We start from the raw sequence: 20,198 nt of genomic DNA, 5'->3' as shown, positions 1-20,198 counted from the left end.
CCTATGGTCTATAGGCTGACTATAGATATTTCTTGTAAACCACTCTGTAGATATTCTACAGTCTATGAACCGATAACCTTACATCTTTTGTCAACTATTGTGTATTACCAAGCTTGTAAGGAAGTTTATTGGGCGAGTCCAACAAACGGGCGGTAGCTCGGAACAGTGAGCAGGGAGAACAAGATGGTGGTGTTCGCGTGCCGGTCTCGTGCCCTCCACTCTTGATGATGATCGGTATGTCATTCTCTTCCTTTCTTCATTACAATTGCCCCCGTCGAGAAAGGTGGAGCCATCCTGGCGATCTAACAGATGGGGACAGAGGGTCGAAGTACGGCTTGAAGCGGTATACGTGAACAACATCACGTCCACGTCCACGACGGTCGCCTTGCAGCGAAAGAGGTTCAATGACATAGTTTACGGGGGAAGTACGCTCGACGATGCGGTAGGGACCATGATAATTTGGGAGCAGTTTGGACGACAAGCCAGGGTTGCAGGGTGGTACAAGCAGCCAGACAAGTGCTCCAGGAGCGAATGTTGCGGCAGGAGAGTGATCATCGCGGGCGTTTTTCTGGCGTTGTTGGTCGGCTGTAATAAAGCGCTTGGCTAGTTGTCGGCAATCTTCAGCGTAACGGGCCGCTGCTGACACGGGCGTGCACTCTGAGGCATCTGGTGCGTATGGCAGCAACGTGTCGATAGTGTGCGTCGGCTGGCGACCGTACAAAAGGAAGAAGGGGGAAAACCCGGTTGTCACTTGCGTAGCGGTGTTATACGCGTATGTCGCAAATGGAAGAACCAGATCCCAGTTTGATTGATCAGATGCAACATGTGTCGCAAGCATGTCGCCCAGAGTCCGATTAAACCGCTCAGTGAGACCGTTAGTCTGCGGGTGGTAGGCAGTACACGTCCGATGTACAATGTTGCACTGGTGTAGAAGTGCTTGAATTACATCGGAGAGAAATACGCGGCCACGGTCACTGAGGAGTTCGCGAGGAGGACCGTGCCGAAGCACAAAACGCTTGAGGATGAAAGAGGCGACGTTGTGTGCTGTCGCCGTGGGAAGAGCAGTGGTTTCGGCGTATCGTGTAAGGTGGTCGACAGCAATGATAGCCCATCGGTTTCCCGCCGCGGTCAAAGGTAAAGGTTCATAAAGGTCAATTCCAACGCGGTCGAATGGGCGGTCTGGGCACGGGAGGGGCTGCAATGAACCTGCGGCGGGATGCGGTGGTTTTTTTCGTCGCTGACACTCGTGGCAGCCGCGAATGAACTTGCGGACAAAGCGAAGCATTCCGCGCCAGTAGTACCTTTTCCGTAAGCGTTCATAGGTCTTGAAGGCACCGCCGTGGGCACACTGCGGGTCGGAGTGAAAGGAAGCGCAGATTGTAGAGCGCAGCGTTCGGGGGATAACTAGGAGCCACTTCCTACCGAAGGTACGGGGATCGATACCCCGCACCTCCGCCAAATGTAAGGAAGCTTATTGGGCGAGTCCAACAAACGGGCGGTAGCTCGGAACAGTGAGCAGGGAGAACAAGATGGTGGTGTTCGAGCGCCGGTCTCGTGCCCTCCGCTCTTGATGATGATCGGTATGTCATTCTCTTCCTTTCTTCATTACAAGCTATACAAAATTTGTAAGTACTGGTCAATGGACATTCCTTAGACTTGTGGTCTTTCACATCATGCAAGCTATCTGGGTAGATATACCGGTTATACGAACACTCGCTGCTGGAGGTTTAAATAAAATATACATTTTTTGTATGTTTCGTCTTCATGCTATATACAGCTATAACTACGAATAGCATATAGGAACTGGACACATAAAAGCACCCAATGCAGACGGAAGCCGTCAAAACATGTAAAATGCATGAAATCAGGGAATTCCATCATAAATTCCATAAAGAAATGAAGCATAACGACGTCGCCTTGATGTTCCATATAAATTGCAAGTGTGATAAGATCGTGGTCGCGCGTAGTATGATGGAGGTGCGAGCGAGACCTACCGAGGTTGAGCCATGAAGGATAGGAACTTGATGTGGTGATTTCTTCTCGTGCTCGCAAGGGAGGAGGGAGAGGAGGGTGGGCGCCGTCTTCTTACGCATGCAGAGGGGAGATGTGCGCGCGCTAGGAATGGGAAGAAAATGGGGCAGGTTAGTGCGTACCTTCTCTTCTGCTCCAGCTGCGGCGGCTCAGCGCGGCCACGCGCATCCTATCTTGGAGGCAATCTGCGCAGAGTTGGAAGTCTAGTGAACCTGAGATAGCTGACGGCTTCGTGTACGCTGTGTTCTTGAGCGCCTAGTTCGCGTGGAAGTGATAGGTAGAACAAACGGGAATTGGCTCGCCGCTTGCGCTGCTCTTCATCACGCCAGCTTTCTGTCAGCGAGTCTCTGCGGTCATCGATCGAGATCTCTTCGTATTTTTCTGCGCGCGCGTGACAACGTGCTTGTTAATCCAGTTAGAAAGGAATGCACACAGCAGTTTGTACAGCAGATAAAAGAACCGACGTTACTTCGTATAGCTGTCTAATAAGTTGCTCCCCGCAGGCCCCTCTGCATCAGCAGCGTTTGATATGTTGCGACACGTACCTGAGTACACGCGAGCGGTGGACCCTACCGCGTGTAGCCGTGCGTAGCTTAGCCGTGTCTGGGGAAAGGAGGTTCCTGGGGGTATAGCCGATGCCGGTTGTGCGGACCGTTAAGGCCCGCCGGCGGAGGCAACACACCTCTTTGGCTTCTGCTTCACCTAAAGATTGGCCCTCCTGGAGAAAATCGGCAGTCGCCTTTTCCTATACTCCTCTGTAATCTTCGGCTTGCTTCCTCGCGTTTTCATCTTTCCTGTCTTCTTCTCACTTCTTCTCACTTTCATATTGTTACCGTTCCTCGTATCCCTAGCAAACACGATTGGACCTGGCTACGAAGCCTCAAAGATGGCAAGCGAAGAGCTCCTCCTCGAACTGACAAAGAAAGATCAAGTCGAAAAGCTCGCTGGACTAATCAATATCGGTGATATTACCGTGACGATTTCTCCACATCGCTCGCTCAACGCAATCATAGGAGTAATATCAGAAGACTTCCTTTACCTCAGTGACGAAGAGCCCCTTGAATGATTTTAGCAACAAAACGTAATTAAGGTGCAAACAATCACACTACGACGAAGTGACCAACAGATTCCCACGAAAGATGTTAATACTGACATTTGGTACCAGTACTGTGCCCACTTCACTTGACGCTGGATATCTGAAAATCAGCATCAGACTATAGTAACCGAACCCTAGGCGTGGCTTCAAGTGCCGGTGGTTTGGGCATGCATCACAATCATGCAGGGGAAAAGAAACATGTGCGTAGAGTAGTGCCAACGACCAACCATCTGACAATTGCAATGCTCCTGCACAATGTGTTAATTGCAAGGGTGATCATCCAGCTTAGTCACGGAGCTGCCCTTGTTGGAAAAGAGAAAAAGAAATAATCGCAATCACTGTAAAGGAAAAGAGCTCATTCTATTGAGTGAGGAAAAGCCTAGGGCACTTAGCTCAAGTAAGCTGTGCGGCGCGACAGGGGGCCGCGCCACACCGGTTTAAGTAGTCCGCAGGGTCAACGTCTGGTATTCTTGTAGAAACTTTATCCGCCCTCTAGGTGGCTGCAGCCAGTGCTGCTCCATGGTCATCGAAGACGGGAAGACCGCAGTGCCGCACTTCTTGTAAGGGCACCGAAAAATGGTTACCACCCTTTATTAGAGTAGTGATTCTTTCATTGCATTTCGCCTATCACTATGGAGCTCACACACACATAAGTGAAGTTTTCATCATCCATTGGAATGGCAAAGACCTGATCCATAATCTAGGTGGCATCGAAGACATAATAATTTCTCGCCAGTGGTCTTCTCTCTTCAAGAAACGAACCTAGGTAGGGCCAAAGAAAAGTCAAATTCCTAAAGGTTTTACCGTTGTCCGAAGGGACCGCGAACACTCTAGCCGTTCGTCAGGAGGAGTCGCCATATAGTCATGAGCGGTGGAGCAGAGCGGGACGCACCTCACATCGGCTCCGTAAATGCTTCACCGAGATGGCGGATATTTCACCGTAAATGGCTTGAAACCGGTCCCCAAAGGTCAGTGAAGGTGCCCGGCAACCGTCCTCACCTTTTTTCGGAACTGTCCCGCGGGATCTCGTGCGCGAGAAGCGCTTTTCTATCGGATGCGGCGGCTGCCGCGCTATAGGCCTACTTTACGCCTAAGGCAACGAGCGTCTCGCCACGACAGCCGGTTAGGTCTTGGCCTACCGGCGTCTGTTCCGACCCCGTTCAGCGTCCTGGAGCCGTCCTTGGAGATGGCTTACTGTGTCGAGGGAGAAAATATCACACCAGAAGAGTTCGCAAGTGACCCAAGGTGGCAGAGGGCCTTTGAAGCCCAGAAGGTTGCCTACCCGAAGCTCCAACACATTGTGCCGAGACCGCTCCTGGCGCCATCGGCCGGCTCTACCAGCAGTGCTTCTAGTTCAACCACCCCACCGACCGCTCAGCTGACTTCCGGCAACCCAAAAAGGCACGCTCCTCGACCTAAGCTACCCAAAACGGACCTCAATACCATTATCTGACCCGGCGGTGGACTGTGCGTACGACAGTGCAACGGCGGAGTGCTTCTCCCACTCGTGTGCGTGACCGCCCGCATTGACTATAACGCAGCCCGGCAGCGGGACAAACTTCGCCTGAACGCATTCAACAACTCATTCATGGTCAGTACCTCTGCCGAGGACCAAGCGAAGAGGTATGTGGCTCTGGACTGTTTGATACTAGACACCGTGCGATGTCCGCTCCGCGCTTACGTGGCCGCCCCTGACGACGCGTTACGTGGCATCATTTACAATGCGCTGTAGAATTAAACTCCAGAAGAAATCCTCCAAGATTTGGTAGCCATGAATAAGAGTTTTCTTGATCTCCCTGTGGACAGATAGGAAAGGTTACGGGTGGTGGAAGGCATATGTCCGACCGAGAACGGATCTGGTATACCAAAGGTCGTTGAGACGATGATCGTCTATCATCCAGTGGCGTTATACGGTAGCTAAAGAGCAGTTTAGCCAATCTCTCAGACAAGTCACCTGACCTAACCTTCTGGAGGCCATCTTTCAGCATCCGCAAGGCGCGTTCAGCAAGCCCGTTCGATTGGGGGTGATATGGTGCCGTACGAAAGTGCTTTATGTTATTTCCCGTAAGAAACTTCGTGAAAGTCTCTGACGTGAACTGAGTTCCGTTGTCTGTCACAAGGATTTTTGGTATGCCCAGCCTGCTGAAGATTTCACGCAAGGGTGTAACTGTCCATTGTGCTGTGGCATGGCGCACTGGAATTGCTTCGATCCATTTTGAATGTAAATCTATGGCCACTAGGATCATGGTGTTATTCACTGGACCAGCATAATCCAAATGGACACGTGACCAAATCTCGTGCGTTAGTGGCCAGCATACTGGTATTTTCGCCGGTGGCATTGCACTTCCTAGTATGCATGTAGTACAATTCCGGATCCGGATCATGAGACTGAAATAATCAGAAGATTAAGAATGGGCTGGGGTGCTTTGGCAGGCATTCTCAGATCATGAACAGCAGGTTGCCATTATCTCTCAAGAGAAAAGTATATAACAGCTGTGTCTTACCAGTACTCACGTACGGGGCAGAAACCTGGAGGCTTACGAAAAGGGTTCTACTTAAATTGAGGATGACGCAACGAGCTATGGAAAGAAGAATGATAGGTGTAACGTTAAGGGATAAGAAAAGAGCAGATTGGGTGAGGGAACAAACGCGAGTTATCGATATCTTAGTTGAAATCAAGAAAAAGAAATCGGCATGGGCTGGACATGTAATGAGGAGGGAAGATAACCGATGGTCATTAAGGGTTACGGACTGGATTCCAAGGGAAGGGAAGCGTAGCAGAGGGCGGCAGAAAGTTAGGTGGGCGGATGAGATTAAGAAGTATGAAGGGACAACATGGCCACAATTAGTACATGACCGGGGTAGTTGGAGAAGTATCGGAGAGGCCTTTGCCCTGCAGTGGGCGTAATCAGGCTGATTATGATGATGATGAATCTCTTTCCTCACACAATGATTAGCTTCCGCGGGCATCTATCCACGCAAGACGTCATTCTTCAGCTCCCTGAAGAAGCCCTGCACCCCCGGCATGCCAAACGCACAAGAGCCATACTAGCACTCGACCTCACCAAGGCCTTTAACAATGAGGAACATACCGCAGTGCTGAACGCCTTATCCGATCTACACCCAGGCGCGAGAACTCATGCCTATGTCAAAGCTTTCGTACAGGGCAGGAGTGTGGTCCTTACTGTGGGAGAACTGACAACAAACAAGCTACCACTGGGTAGCAGAGGTACACCGCAAGGGTCAGTGCTCTCGCCACTCCTCTTCAACCTTACTCTCATTCCTATGGCCATACACCTGGCAAATATTCCCAACCTCGCGCACTCCCTGTATGCAGATGATGTTACCTTGTGGACCACTACAGGCAGCATAGGCGACATGGAGGCGACCTTACAAGCAGGGGCCGATGCAGCAGGGTGGAGCGGGCTACGGAAATATGCCTCGCGTGCTCCCCCACCAAGTCGGAACTTCTTGTTCTCCACCCCTCTAGCATCCGTATCCACATGAAGACGTACTCCATTCCAGAGGTCATACAGCTACGAGTGATTGGAATAGTCATGCAGAACAACGGGAGACGCACGCGACCATGAACAAACTCCCCACCACAGTACGCCACACTATGCACCTGATTAAGCGGATAGCCAATAGACACTATGGGATGAGAGAGCATGACTTGAGAAAGTTAGTGCAGGCCTTTGTCATGAGCAGAACAGTACACTCGCTTCCATACCTACATCTCAACCGGGCGGAAACGGAAAAAGTGGATGCCCTTATACGTCAAGCGTATAAGACAGCACTTAACCTTCCCAGGCACACGCCAAATGAGCGTCTCCTTCGCATGGGGGTACATGAAACACTTGATGAGTTCACGGAAGCCCATAGCACAGCCCAAATTGAGCAGCTGTCCTCTCCCACCACAGGTCGGCACATTCTGGGCAAACTAGGAGTAATCCCGCCTTCCAAAGCCAATCAGATATGCCCCTTACCATCAGACATACCAAACTGCATCACTATTCTCCCCCTGCTTAAAAACATGCACCCCGTGCAACACAAGGCGCGCAGGCAGGCCAGGGCAAAAGCCCTCTACAAACAACACCAGCACGACCACGTTACTGTGTGTGTCGACGCCGCTAGCTACCCACAGAAACCGGCCTATTCCGTAAGCCTAGCGTCGCATCAACTTGGTTACACCACAGCTGCCACAATACAGGCGCGGCTTCCTAGAGGTGGAGGAGGCTGCCATAGCCCTGGCCATCTCAACAACCGCTGCCGAGGTTCTTCTTAGCGACTATAAAACTGCAATCCGCAACTACTCTAAAGGCTGAGTCCGGGAACCGGCACGGAAAATTCTCAATCATCAGACCCCCTTCAGACAAATTAAGCTCATCCGAGTGCCCGCGCACGCAGGCCATCCAGGCAACGAGATGGCCCATTCTATCACTCGAGTGGCCGTCATCTAGCCACGCCGTCCGATGACCTGGATAACGCCAGAGACCGATTGGTAGAATATCATGAGAACACCCTCCACTACCGCGAAATGCGGTTGAGATATCCTCCCCCACATAAATCCTTAACGAAATTCCAGCAAACTACCTGGCACATCTTAAGGCACAAACCTTCTTTTCTCCAGCTTTTCTCGCCCTGGTTCATCCAGGCCTATATCGACAGCAATGTACGCTCTGCGGCGCGCCTAGAGCCAACTTCCATCACATAATGTTCTTATGGCTCGAGCTCTAGCCATCCTCTGATTGGCAATTCACCGACGTCGAGGGATGGGAGACTAGTGTCTAGCGCCAACCCAGCCGACCAAACACGGCTGGTGGACTGGGCTTTGAGGGTCGTCGAGGGTCACAAAGTCCCGGACACCCTACATGCTCCTGAGCCCCCTCACAAATAATGTTGTAAAAAGGCTCAAGTAATAAATGTTTACCACCACCACCACCACCCATAGCCATTGAGTGCGACACTCCTACCTAAAATGTTCAGTTGAATACTTCTTTAGAGGCAGTTGCCGTCTCACGTTCTATCGCATAAAACCATCACCATTTGTTCACTGTACATCCCATCCTATACTTATTTTACTACTATACACCTGGACAATCTAAAGCACCAGTTGCCGGAGCCTGTTCTCGCAGATTTTATTGCCCATTGTACCATTTGGGGAAGCGATGGAACCGACCAAAGAGGGCAAGTCATTGAAGGTTTTATTTTGTCAACCACCCTATTTCATTTAACTCAGGTTCGCCAACGTATTTTTCACCAAGCTCACGGAAATCTAGTTGTCTCGGTTTAGCCTTCTGTTCACCATCTGTTCTTGCCGATTTTAAGTGGGAAGTCCTCGACGCTTCATGTGGAAGTGATCACTTGCCGGCAGTCATCAAACTACCATCCACAGTACCTACCATGAACTCTAAGCCGCGCCGCTGGCTTTTATTAATGGCGATCACAAAACTCGAAGGTCTCCTTTCACCAGAACTCAACATGGATGAAATGAATGAAAAAAAAAACTCACAGCAGTTCAATAGCAGCAGCAAAAAAGGCAATACTCCAATTATCGATCATTGTGCGAAAAAAGCTAAACCCGTGGTGGACACTAGAGCGTACAAAAAAAAAAAACAGAGCAAGATAAGGCTTGGGGTAATCATAGCAGGTATCCCACTTATAAAAACCTTATAAATTTCATACAGGCTATAGCGAAAGCGCGATATGTGCGGAGGTATGCGGAAAAATCATGTACTTGAGGGCTAATTGATCCATACTTGAAGGAAGGCTAAAACTGGGCAAAAAAAAAACGAGGACATTCGTAAGGAACACACAAAACACCACGAGCGCAAAACGTCATCATCGAAAAGTCATCATGGCAATAATATGTGCCTTGAAATAATAGTTAAGTCACATGCAGAAAGTTGTGGGATCAGCTCAGGAAGTTCAGGGCAGACAATTCATCATGTAAAATATTTTTACTCACAGCTCCAGGCATTCAGACAACATTGCGAGAACAAGACGACATACTGGGTGAACAATTTTTTACTGTTTATAACTCAGCGAACTACTTTGATGCATTCCTAAAGTACAAACAGTCTGCAGAGAAACAGAGATTGCACATTACATGGACATGAAAGTAGTAGTAGCCATCGTGGCTACCGTGGATGAGTAGTTCAGCCAGCTCAGCCACGAGTTCGATGGTTCAAAGCGGGACAAAAAGCGCCTCTAGTGAATGCGGTGTTGCCTTAGAAACGTGCCGTAGAAGGTTATGTTGCGGTGTATATCGGTAATTATGAGCTCGTAACTCGTTACATGTATTCTACGGGAGCCAGCCGTTTGGTTTCTCGCGCCCTCGCCTCTCTTCAAGGGTACACCTTTGATACTTCATTTATTTCTGATCTGTGTCGTTTCATTATGGCGTACGCAATGAGATTTGCCAACAGGGCAGGTGCTCTGTCGCTTCTGAGACCAGTGACAGCCTCACCCGCTGCATGCTTTGCACCATTGTGACAGGACACTTCTTGAAAAAGAACAAGTCACTCAAGAGGCCTTTGTCACCTCACCTGAGCATTTATGCCTGGATATCTTCCCCCGGCCTGCTTTCCTCCTCTGACCTTGCTTTCGAAAGACAACTGCAAATGACATCAATGCTTTCACTGACACACAGGGCAACTGGCTGTGGCATGGCAGTGTGCCTATATAGAATGGGTTGATGCCATTTGTGTGCTCGCACCAGCTCCCGCACTATGTGGAGGCCTTGCAGGCCATGCAAATCTCACCCATCCTCACTTTCTCAGTGAAGCTTGGCCTGACCTTTGCTCTCTACTAACCCACTTTCAATGGCATGCGCCACCTGGCCTGGGATTTGGGCCTTGGCTGTGGCCTCACGGAACTCTACACGACAGGCTTTTTTGTTCTTGGTCTCAGTGTTGTGTCGGCATCAGTGTTGGCCTTCAAATAGACCACCCTATACCTTGCCTGCAGTGCCCCAGGTCAAGGTGGCAAGCCTGCCCTCTGACATGCAGAGTCCCTTCTTTAGGGGTTTGCATAGACAGGAAAAAAAGGTACAACACTCTCTTGATATGCTGAGTCAGGGTATCTGTGATTGTTAATAAAAAATATCTGCGACAGCTGTGCATCTAAAAAAAACACTCGTGGCTGAGTGGTAGCGTTTCCGTCTCACACTCCGGAGACCCTGGACACCGGCTTTTCTGCGACACGAGCTTCTTAATGCTGTCGCGTTAAAAGATAGAGATAGCTGCGTTCGCTTGCCGCATAGTTGTGCGCATGCGACAAAGCGGCCGATACGACAAACGATAAGATCGCTCGTCTGTTGCTTCCAAGAAACAGCGGCGAAGGAAAGACATTGCTTGTCATTGCCCCCTTTTAGAAGCCATCGTTTCGATGTTTAAACCAAATTGTAAGCACATGTTTACAAAAATATTGCGAGAACTAACGAAAACAAAGAAACAAACAACTAACCAACCAAACACGCAAGCAAAGAAAGGAAGAAAGAAAGAGAAAGAATCAAACAAAGATTCACCGACGATTACGACACTCCCTAACGCGAAATTCAAGCGCTGCTCTGTACGTGCTTTCATTTCGCGTTTCAATATTTTGTATTATGATTATATAGGGGCAGGGTTTATATTAGGAAGAAAACACTGTGAGTGGGTAGCTGGCGCATTGCAAACGAAGGGAAATGTGGCGCGACTGCATCGCTAATCAGGAGATCGCGAGAGGCAGCCCATGGGTGAAGCATTGGCGCGATTCACAGCAGCTACCGCAGACTTCCACTCATGCAGGACTTTGTTTCCATACTGACGACGCACTCTAATTTGGCGCCTTATCGTAGTCGTGGTCGCCGCCCAGCCCGTCTTGCGCGCCACTACGCTTTTCTTCTCATGATTTCGTTCCACTAACGACAACAGCGGCCCTTCGCCACAGGAAAATCGTACCACCACTGTCAGCGGCGACAACACCCAAGAGAGCGTATCATCGAGCCTCACTTGTAGCCGCTCACCATCTCCCCTTGCAGGGGCATTGACAACGGTCACACATGCTGGTACCGTGGGCTGACCTGAGCAGCTGACGCCGCGGACGACCGTAGCCCTCCTCACATCACGCCACCCTGGCTTCCTCTTGGAAGCGCAGATGAGATCGCTGATGCGGTTGCGGATGCCGTACCCACTTGCGAATGAGCGCTTGCGCAGGCCGTTTCCCCTCATCTCCTCCTCCGCCTCACGCTCTCAGCGCAGCCTCCTCCTTTACTTCCTTCCTCGCGCTCTTCTCTTCCATCTCCCGCAGCGCTTCTCGTTCGTTTTCATCTTTCGCTGTGCTCGTTCGCTCGGTTACGAGGTACGACGCCGAGGCACGCGGAAGCTCAGCGCAGGAACGAGCGACTAATAGCTGCGCTCCAAATATCTTTATTAGGGTTCGCGTGCGTGCTAAGGCTTCACGCGGACGACGTGAATCAGCTCAGAAGCATACACGGCGTCACTGGGACGGAGGTAGTCCGTCGACGACAACTTGATAAGCTAAAGCACCCAGTCGTCGCGAAACAGTGTATAGTTTGAAGTAGCGCCACTGAGTTTCTCACTCAGGCCTCGTTTCCGGATGGGCGTCGGAGCTCATACGCGGTCGCCAGGCTGCGGCCGCTGGTCACGTCGGCGAAGATTGTAACGTCGAATGTCGGCTCTTTGCTGGTATTTATTACGCAGACGGGCTCATTGCCGGGCTTTTACTCGCTGCAGGTAGAATGCAACGTCTAAGTTTTCTTCGTCAGTCATGTTCGGAAGCATGGCTTCTAGAGTCGTCGCGGGTTCTGTTCCGTAGAGCAACTTGAATGGCGTCACCTGTGTTTCTTGTACTGCGGTATTGTATATGAAAGTCACGTGGAGTAACACGGCGTTCCAAGACTTGGGCTCGATGTCGACTTACACTGACAGTATGTCGGTGATAATTTTATTTACGCGCCCAGTTAGGCCATTTCTCGCGGCATGGGAAGCTGTTTTCTTGCGGTGGCTTGTGTGGCTATAGCGCACGGGTGCTTGCGTCAGGTCAGCCATGTGTGCTGTTGCTGTGTAAGTGATGATCACCTCAGGCGCACCGCCTCGCAGGGCGATAAGCTCAACTACAAACCTTGCGACTTAGGCCGTACTGCCCTTGGGAAGCGCTTTCGTTTCAGCACAAGGAGTGAGGCAATCTGTTCCCATGTCAACCCATTTGTTTCCGACCGTTGACGTTGGAAACCCCGTTAACGTTGGAAACGGCCCCATTAGGTCTATTGCAATCTGCTGGAAGGGCCTTGAGGAAGGCTCGATCACCTTTAACCCAACCGGTCTTAACGGATGCGCTTTGCGTCGTTGACAATCCCTACAGATTTTGACGTACTGCACAGTGTAGGCGGAGAGGCTGGACAAATAGTATTTCTTTTGAATTCTTGCCACCGTGCGGATGAATCCGAGTGACTCGAAGCCCGTTCGTGATGGCCCGCCTGTAAAATTACAGTGGGAAGTCTTGAAGGCACGACGAGCAAGGAGATTCAGAGAGACTTCACAGCGTAAGGTGTGAAGTCGAAACGGCTCATTCCAATAGCCGTTTCGGTTGCCTATGGTATCCGCCGCTGCCGGTGTCCGTCGCAGCTGTCGGGAGGAACGAGAAAAAAAAAAACTTCCCACCGGGCTCGCTTCGCGGGAGTCAGCTATTCTACCACTGAGTCACGCCAGCGCTTTTTTTTTATTGCATGAAATTATGAGTAGTGTCATTGAAAAATTGTTATATTGCATTTGGACACACATGAAAAAACAAATGCCCACCTACTACGCAGTCCAGTGAAAGTTCAAAATTGGGACAAACAAGCACAAGCGTCCAAACGCGAAGCCCGTTGAGGAAAGGGATCAAGGTTGCAACCACACTACACACTTGAGCAGCCTGTCGTCGAAAGACAGACCTTGTCGAGCGGTGTGGCTCGGCATGAATAGAGTCCTAAGAAGATAAACAAATCAGTTGGTTTGTTGCTGACTGTCTTTTTGAAATGAAGAAAGTGTATACCATAAGATATGAGAGCAAGGTATTTTTTTTATAATTCTTTGTAAACAAATAAAGCGATGTTCTATTGTCTATATAGTACATATTCACATATATTCACTACATATAATCCTTTTTCCCGAAGCCATGTTTTAACTGGCAAGGTGGAAGTGGGCAGCTTAGAAATGTTTTCACTGCTGGCGCAATACACATTCTACGGACACTGCAAAGAAGATCTTGACGAAAGACATACAATACGGCTTTCGATACATAGGTTCAAGGAAAAGGTTGTGTATAAGTACTATATTTAGCGACGTTCGATCAACGCTAAACAAATATTATAGAGTGAATCTGGCTTTTAAAAATGAAATAGTGTCGCCAAGTTCTTTTAGGAAGCCCCATAACGGCAGTTCTTGAGCAAAGTTTTTCGTGACGAAAAGAAATGGGAGGTGTGAAGCAAGGCGTGTTCGATTAACTGCGAGAAGGAAAGGTTGACGGACGTTTTTGATGTAAAACTATCGCATGACCAATTGTCGCACATACAAATGCACAAGACTGAGGCCCCCCTTCTCTTGTGGAAGAAAAACCTTCTCATAGCTTCCCTTGATAAACGCCAAAAAGACATGCAGATATTCTATGAAATGCCTGAAAAAGGATACGAGGGCAGTGCAATATCTGCAGAACATAAAGAAGCTTACACAAGCAAGAAATATATTGCATGCCTTAGCTGTCGCATAAATGGAGAGGTCATGTCCCTGCCAGGTTGTCACCTTTCGACAGATAGTACGTGGACGTCTAATGAGGTTCACTTTTACGGTTGTTATCAGAGGCGCGCGAAGATATAGCAGCGGAGACTGATTTCTATGAATATTCTAGAATACAGAGGGAGTTAGCGCCCACATACCTAGCCAAAAACCTCTGCATTTATAAAGATATACACTAGCTCCTGCAGTTTGATAGAAACGCAAGGTATTGTTTATTGCCTCGGTAATACTGGGTCTATTGACGCAATAGAAGGCAGTGTCATCCGCGCAAGCTAGAACTTTAATTTCCTCATCTGCGTACCTGTATCCAATAGTGCTTGAGCTCCAAAGCATGCTTAAGCAAAGTAATTCCAAATACATAGCGAAGAGTAAAGGCGAGAGTGGTCAATCCTGACGGACGGATGACTGTAACTGCATTATATCTGAAAGGTTACGGTTCACAATTAACCTTGTAGGGCAATCTTTATAACAAATTGTTATACCATTGTATAATACATCTCCAATGTGCAACTAAAGAGTAGTTGGAACAAAAAATCGTGCTGAACTTTATCAAAGACTTTGGTGAGGTAAATTTAAAGAGCTACTTGATCCAAACTACCCTCCATGCACTCATGAACTGAGCGTGCGATATGAACATTTGTATGTGTAGAGCGCTTGCTAGCTTGCAGCGGAAACATGCCGTATACAGGCGTCCTAGCACGCGAGGAGACACGCGATGTGAGATGCGCGCCGCCTAGCGCCGATACGTGCACAATTTGCAGTGCAGTTGCGTATTATTACACCAGGTGGCGCACAATGTAGCAGTTGCATAGGTAGGGGGTACAAGGTAGATAGGGCAGGTTTGAGAAAGAAAAAGAAAATCAAAGAGGTGAATGCAAAAATGCTAGAACGAAAAACATGGCGTACCGGATTAAACGAAGCAGGCTAGGTGACTGTTTGTCACAGCCCCGTTTCATAGGGGATATCAGCAGATTAGCAGCGTCATCGTTAGCATCATATGGTGCCACTTGTCACGTGATGTGGCATTTGTGCCGCGTAGCTTCGATACGTGGGAATTTTTACGTCCCGCGTTTCGAAGCGCGTTTCACATTCCAACGAGACAGTTCTCTCAACGAGAAACCGCGATTAACTCTGGAAGTGCGTTGTAGCGCTGTTACGTGAAGAGTGGTGCGCACTCTGAATGTCCTGTATTTTCTCTGCCCATTTGGTATGGTATAAAGAACTTTATTTAGGTCCTGAGGGATCAGTCTGGGACTGATGCGGGCCGTTTCCATAAATTCTCTTAAAATTTGGGGGCTCCAAAGCGCGCATGCCTTGTCTTGTTGTTGCTGTTGCCTCAGTAAATGGGTCATACCCTGTCCTGTATTCTCAAAGCCGCATTGTTGTCTTGTAGCGAACCCTTGCCTATTTTTTCACTCCTTTATTATTTTAATGTTCTTGTGAAGAATAATGTTAAGCCACTCAATATCAAACATTTAGAAGCGCGATTTATTGGAAACATGAAGTGATAAAAGGGAAATAAATTAATAAGGTAATTGGATATTAATTCGCAAAACTTATTTTTTTGCGAGGTGGTTATAGTCCGAGTGCTTTCCGTGCGCATGTGAAAGTGACATGTGAATGCGTAATAAAAATGATTTGCCACTGCCACGTTCTTCAGAGCTCGTAAGCGGTGAAGGAAGTATTTTAGCACCCAGGAACAATGGCTGTATTTTTATGGAGCGCCGCTTTTGGAACTGTTTTTGCTTCAGCACGCGGCGAGGAGTGACCGAAGTGTAAAAGGGCAAAAAAAAAAAGACATGGCAGTGTTATTTTATTAGCTAGTATTTCGATCTCCTTTACTCTGGACGAGGAATTTGTTATGAGCATATTGAAACATGGCCGCGTGAGCTGAATTAGAAACTATAAAGAGGACGAAGACCCCTGGGCTTCTCCCTATGCCGACCCCCACAGTGGGTTGAGCCTTATCCGTAGGCACCGAACCAAACCAAACTCAAAACATCCTCTCCTTTGAGGCTTCTTTATTGGGCTATAGTCACAGGAATATCTGCGTGACCATTTGCGACTATCTCTGTGACAAAACAGGGCTGCCATGTTAATTCTCGAAATCAATAATTGGACAGCTCTATAAATCGCTCATTGGGTATTCCAAGTTATTCTAGTTCCACCAAAAAGATTGCTGTTTACATGTAATTACACTTATTTTTATTTCTGTATCTGTCAGGTAAATCTATTTACTAATTATCATAAACTTTATTAATCACCCCGATTTACTTTTTCATTTAGGTTTTTCTCGCTCCCGCTTCCCTTTAATCTTTCACCGTCGTCTTCTTGGCCAATCCCCCGTAGTGGGTGAGCGCCACAAGTGAGGAAGAGGCAAGCAAACAAGCAAGCAAGCTACTTCGTCACCCTGTAGTCGGAAAAGAGTCGTAAGTTGGCGCATTCAGAATTTATTTAGTCTGAGGGGTTCGTTCTCAGTTGACAAGGGAGGCCTCCACAGATTTGTGTAACGTTCCCATTGACATGCTGAAGCCATAGCCGAAAGATTACCGTAGAGCAAGGCGTATTAGCGCATCTATGTGTAGCTTCCCTACTTGACCACCTTCAGTTGCTGTAGCGCATAACTATTAGATTATGCGTAACATTGCTAGCTTCTGATGATATTGAGCGCATACATGTATTGACTCGATTTCGTAGTTTCGTATTTCAACATTTTCACATTGTCTCTCGGGCACTTCGAAGCTAAGCCTACCAGCAGCACGCCTTCTTCATGTCGGATTACGTGCGAGGCAATAGCGATATTCCTTTTCCTAGCGGTGCACATGTGTGCGCATTGTGTATTGTCGCGATAATCTTATTTTACGGCTCTGTTTTGTTGACGTAATGGAAACACCTCGAAATATTATTATACCTTTATTTGTTGTTCCTTGGAGAATACTTTATTTCTTATGTTTACTAAATCGTCTTAAGAACAGCGTAAGAACGCATGAAAGAGCGAGAAAGGGCCAGCAAGAATGCTAGGATGTCGCACATCGGAGCAGTGCGACATCCTATCTTACCGCACTGTAGGACATGTAGCTGCGAACCCAGTTTTGAGCGAAGCGGCCATCATTCACCGCCGTATTACTCAACTCATAAGGGAAATAGTAGAAGCGTACCATATTTGCTAAGCAAAAGATATGTGCATCAGTTACCATTCAGTGTAATTAACACAAAGTGTATTGAATTTTCTTTAGAGGACTGATATAGATGAGGCATATTCAGGCGCGCATTATGTTGATGTCCCGGCTTATGAGCATGCTCATGATTACATATTGTCACGCGGTGGTGACGTTGAAGAACACAGTAGCAATACTGTGAAAGACAAAACTAACTTTTATTGGGCGAACCTGTACCCACAAAAACAGGATACACTTATAGCACAACGATAGCGGCGAACACGGTCGGCGATAGTCGAAAATCTGATCAGCGGGTCAAGCGTGTCGGCTTTTATAGATCAGTCGTCGAATGTTCCAGAGTAACCGCTGGGACCCGCGTGTCTTCCACAAAGTTCTACACTATTTGCGTCGCGCATACATGCCATCAGTTTACACAAGTTGCGGTGAAAGACAGTGGACGGAACCATCGATAACATTCCAGAAACTTCTTTTACATGCAGGCGCGTCCTGCGCTGTGCGATAACATTTGTTAGGCGGTGAGAAGTGGTCGCCCGATAAAGATAAAGAAGTACACGTGTCAATATGACCGTTCTGTATAGCGTTTTTATAGAGCCCGTGGTATGATAATGAATAAAGAAATTAGGGCTCTGCCATAATCTAGACCAGACGTAAGCATAAAATGGCTACCGGCAAAGCAGGTTGGTTGTAGATTATACTAGCCACAGTCGTAAAATGGATAAAGTCCATATTCGCAATGGCGCACACCACAGCAGCGCACCACAGCACAGGAAGCTGTTTTGAACTGAACGTCATTGCAAGTATCGTCTCGGTCAAAGAGCCATCCGCAGCCCCGAACGCTGCCGGCTTGGTAACGTAATGCGACGCTATCCCTCGAGCCGGCGCAAAATCCGCGCCGCGGAACTCACGGACCGCTGGCGTTGAACAGGTCACCATGTCTCAGCGCCGAAAGATGACGAGTGTACGGGGAACTGTATCTACCTTCTGAACTTCGTCTTTTGGAAATAACAAATGAAGCTTCAGCGTACTAGGAGTTACAGCTTAAATGATATTGCGAACAAAAATTAGGTAGAACTCGCAAGCAATATTGTTGTAACATTTTCGGCAGTAACGAGCGTATGTAATGCGGTCCCGTACAAAAGGTTGGTGGCCGGAGACACCACATTTTGTTAAGTTTTGACTTGTTGCCCGGAGGATCTCATTTTGTTCTCGCAACTTGCCCTGATCTCGTTTGAGCGCCCAGATAAAGGCTTTGGCTTTCTGCTGAAGTTCACTTGAAGGTCGCCGACAACGGAAGTTAAAAGCATTTCGTGCTTAATATTTGTTCTCTTCAATAAACTTCCTAGTTTCAAATCTGCGCCCGTCCGGTTGTCTTCTTCCCTGTCAATGTGTTTTGGCGCTGTTCTTAAGGTTAAGCTTACCTAACTTGTCCAAATGTCTGTTCTCCTGTTTACTAAATTATTCACGGTTTGGTTTTTTCAGTTGGCAGCAGGCTTTTTCTGAGTAAGAATGTGCTGTGCTTTCCGCAGTAGTTTATGCACAGTAACGGCATACTTACCTTAGCTGTTACCTTTGCCCGCTCACAGAAGAGCCTTGCATTCAAATCTGCTGAATCAACCAGCCCTGTACTTGCGAACATAGTCGCTTAAGTTCTATCGCTTGTGAAATCCAAATTACTTGAATCAACCATAAAACTATGAAATTAGTAGAATGTTTACAGGTTTTGCTTTCTTAATGCGTTTGGCATTACTGGCCTTTTTCAGGCGCTTTAAATCCATCCATCCATCCATCGATCCATCCATTCATCCTCTTACATCGACCCAGCGGCTTAAGCTGTCTACAAGCTTGGGCTACTGGTCATGTGGTCGTTGGGCCGTTGTGGTCTTTCCATTTTCGTCATTCCAAGTTCGTCATCTGACTGTTTTCATGACGTCGTCATCACATCTTGCACGCCGAACCAGTGAACCAGTTGTGTGATAGCTTGGGCCGCTAGGTCGTGATGCCATCATGGTCATCGCATCGTCATCATTCCAGCATTGCCATCCGACTGTCGTCACGCCATCGTCGTCGTACAGTCTTCGTAATGGGGTCACCATAAACTCGTCATCATGCCATTGTACTAAACGCCATGCCATCGTCGTTATTGCGTCATCGTCGCATTGACACGTGTGCTTGTTTATCTTCCTCCCGTGGCCGCTGTTCACCGGCTAACAAACTTTAAACGTTATTGCTAACTGCAAGACGCGCGTGCATCATTTGGAACTTGCGCGAATGTTATCGTCCACGCCATCTGTTGTGTATGTCCTCGCCTAACCTTGTATTATCGATTGCATGCGCGACACGAACTGTGTAGTAGTTTCTGGAGACCACGTGGGCACAGCGGTTACAGTATTACCTTCGACGAGTGATGCATAAAGGCCGACGCGCGTGACTCGCTGATAAGATTTTGGACGATGGCCGTCTTTTCTTGCCGCTATTGTTGCGATTCAGTGTTATACTTCTTTTGCTGGGCATAAGTTCGCCCAATAAATAGTTAAATTTGTAACTCCCACTCTTAACTCGGCATCAGCATTCATCGTCAGTACTACTACGTGACATCTGATGGAGGTACTTGAGCATTCATGTACCGCATGCACCAGCAAGGCCGTGAACCAAGCCCGGAACGAGAGGACAACGCCAACGTCATCAAGGACCAGCGAGCTATCCGTAGGCAACAAAGACTGCTATGTAATACGGGCCTCTTCCCGAGAAGACGACATGGATCAACGCCAGACCAACGACCCCAATAACTGCCCCAGTATCGCCATCCTGCTGCAACAACTCAGGAGTCACCGAACTTTCGTGGATTATCAGCTGAAGACGTTGAAACCTGGCTGGAGACATATACGAAATGACCGCGGCGTTCAATTGGAGTGGCGACGACAAGTTCCGCAATGTATATTTTTCGTTGGGTGAGGCCGCTTGGACCTGGGACGTGGGACCTATTTCGTGAGAACTTCGTGAAGACCTTCATGAGTGTCGTACGAAAGGAAAGGGCTGAAGTTCGCTTAGAAACCAGAGTGCAAGTGCCGGGCGAGAACGTCGCGATCTTCACGGAAGAGATGATTCGCATCTTCC

General features: G+C 48.3%; 1 protein-coding gene and 1 pseudogene across 2 annotated transcripts in view; both read left to right on the top strand.

Annotated features, from left to right (window-relative positions):
• Nucleotides 1-20,198, top strand: part of LOC142559644 (ATP-binding cassette sub-family A member 17-like) — a 40,761-nt gene that overhangs the window by 1,285 nt on the left and 19,278 nt on the right. Inside the window, exon 1 of one of the 2 annotated variants that reach the window (XM_075671213.1) lies at nucleotides 16,221-16,334. The exons of the other annotated variant lie outside the window; for it this stretch is intronic. The gene's annotated coding sequence lies outside the window, so the exon portion shown is untranslated. Of the gene's footprint in view, nucleotides 1-16,220; nucleotides 16,335-20,198 lie in introns of those variants that run through there. 2 annotated transcript variants of the gene reach the window in all.
• LOC142559642 (succinate dehydrogenase cytochrome b560 subunit, mitochondrial-like) lies at nucleotides 9,527-10,090 on the top strand (annotated as a pseudogene).

The sequence above is a fragment of the Dermacentor variabilis genome, chromosome 10 (genome assembly GCF_050947875.1).
Source record: "Dermacentor variabilis isolate Ectoservices chromosome 10, ASM5094787v1, whole genome shotgun sequence".
Lineage (NCBI taxonomy): Eukaryota > Metazoa > Arthropoda > Arachnida > Ixodida > Ixodidae > Dermacentor > Dermacentor variabilis.
The sequence above is the reverse complement of the archived record's forward strand: the minus strand, read 5'-3'. Positions and strand labels throughout refer to the sequence as shown.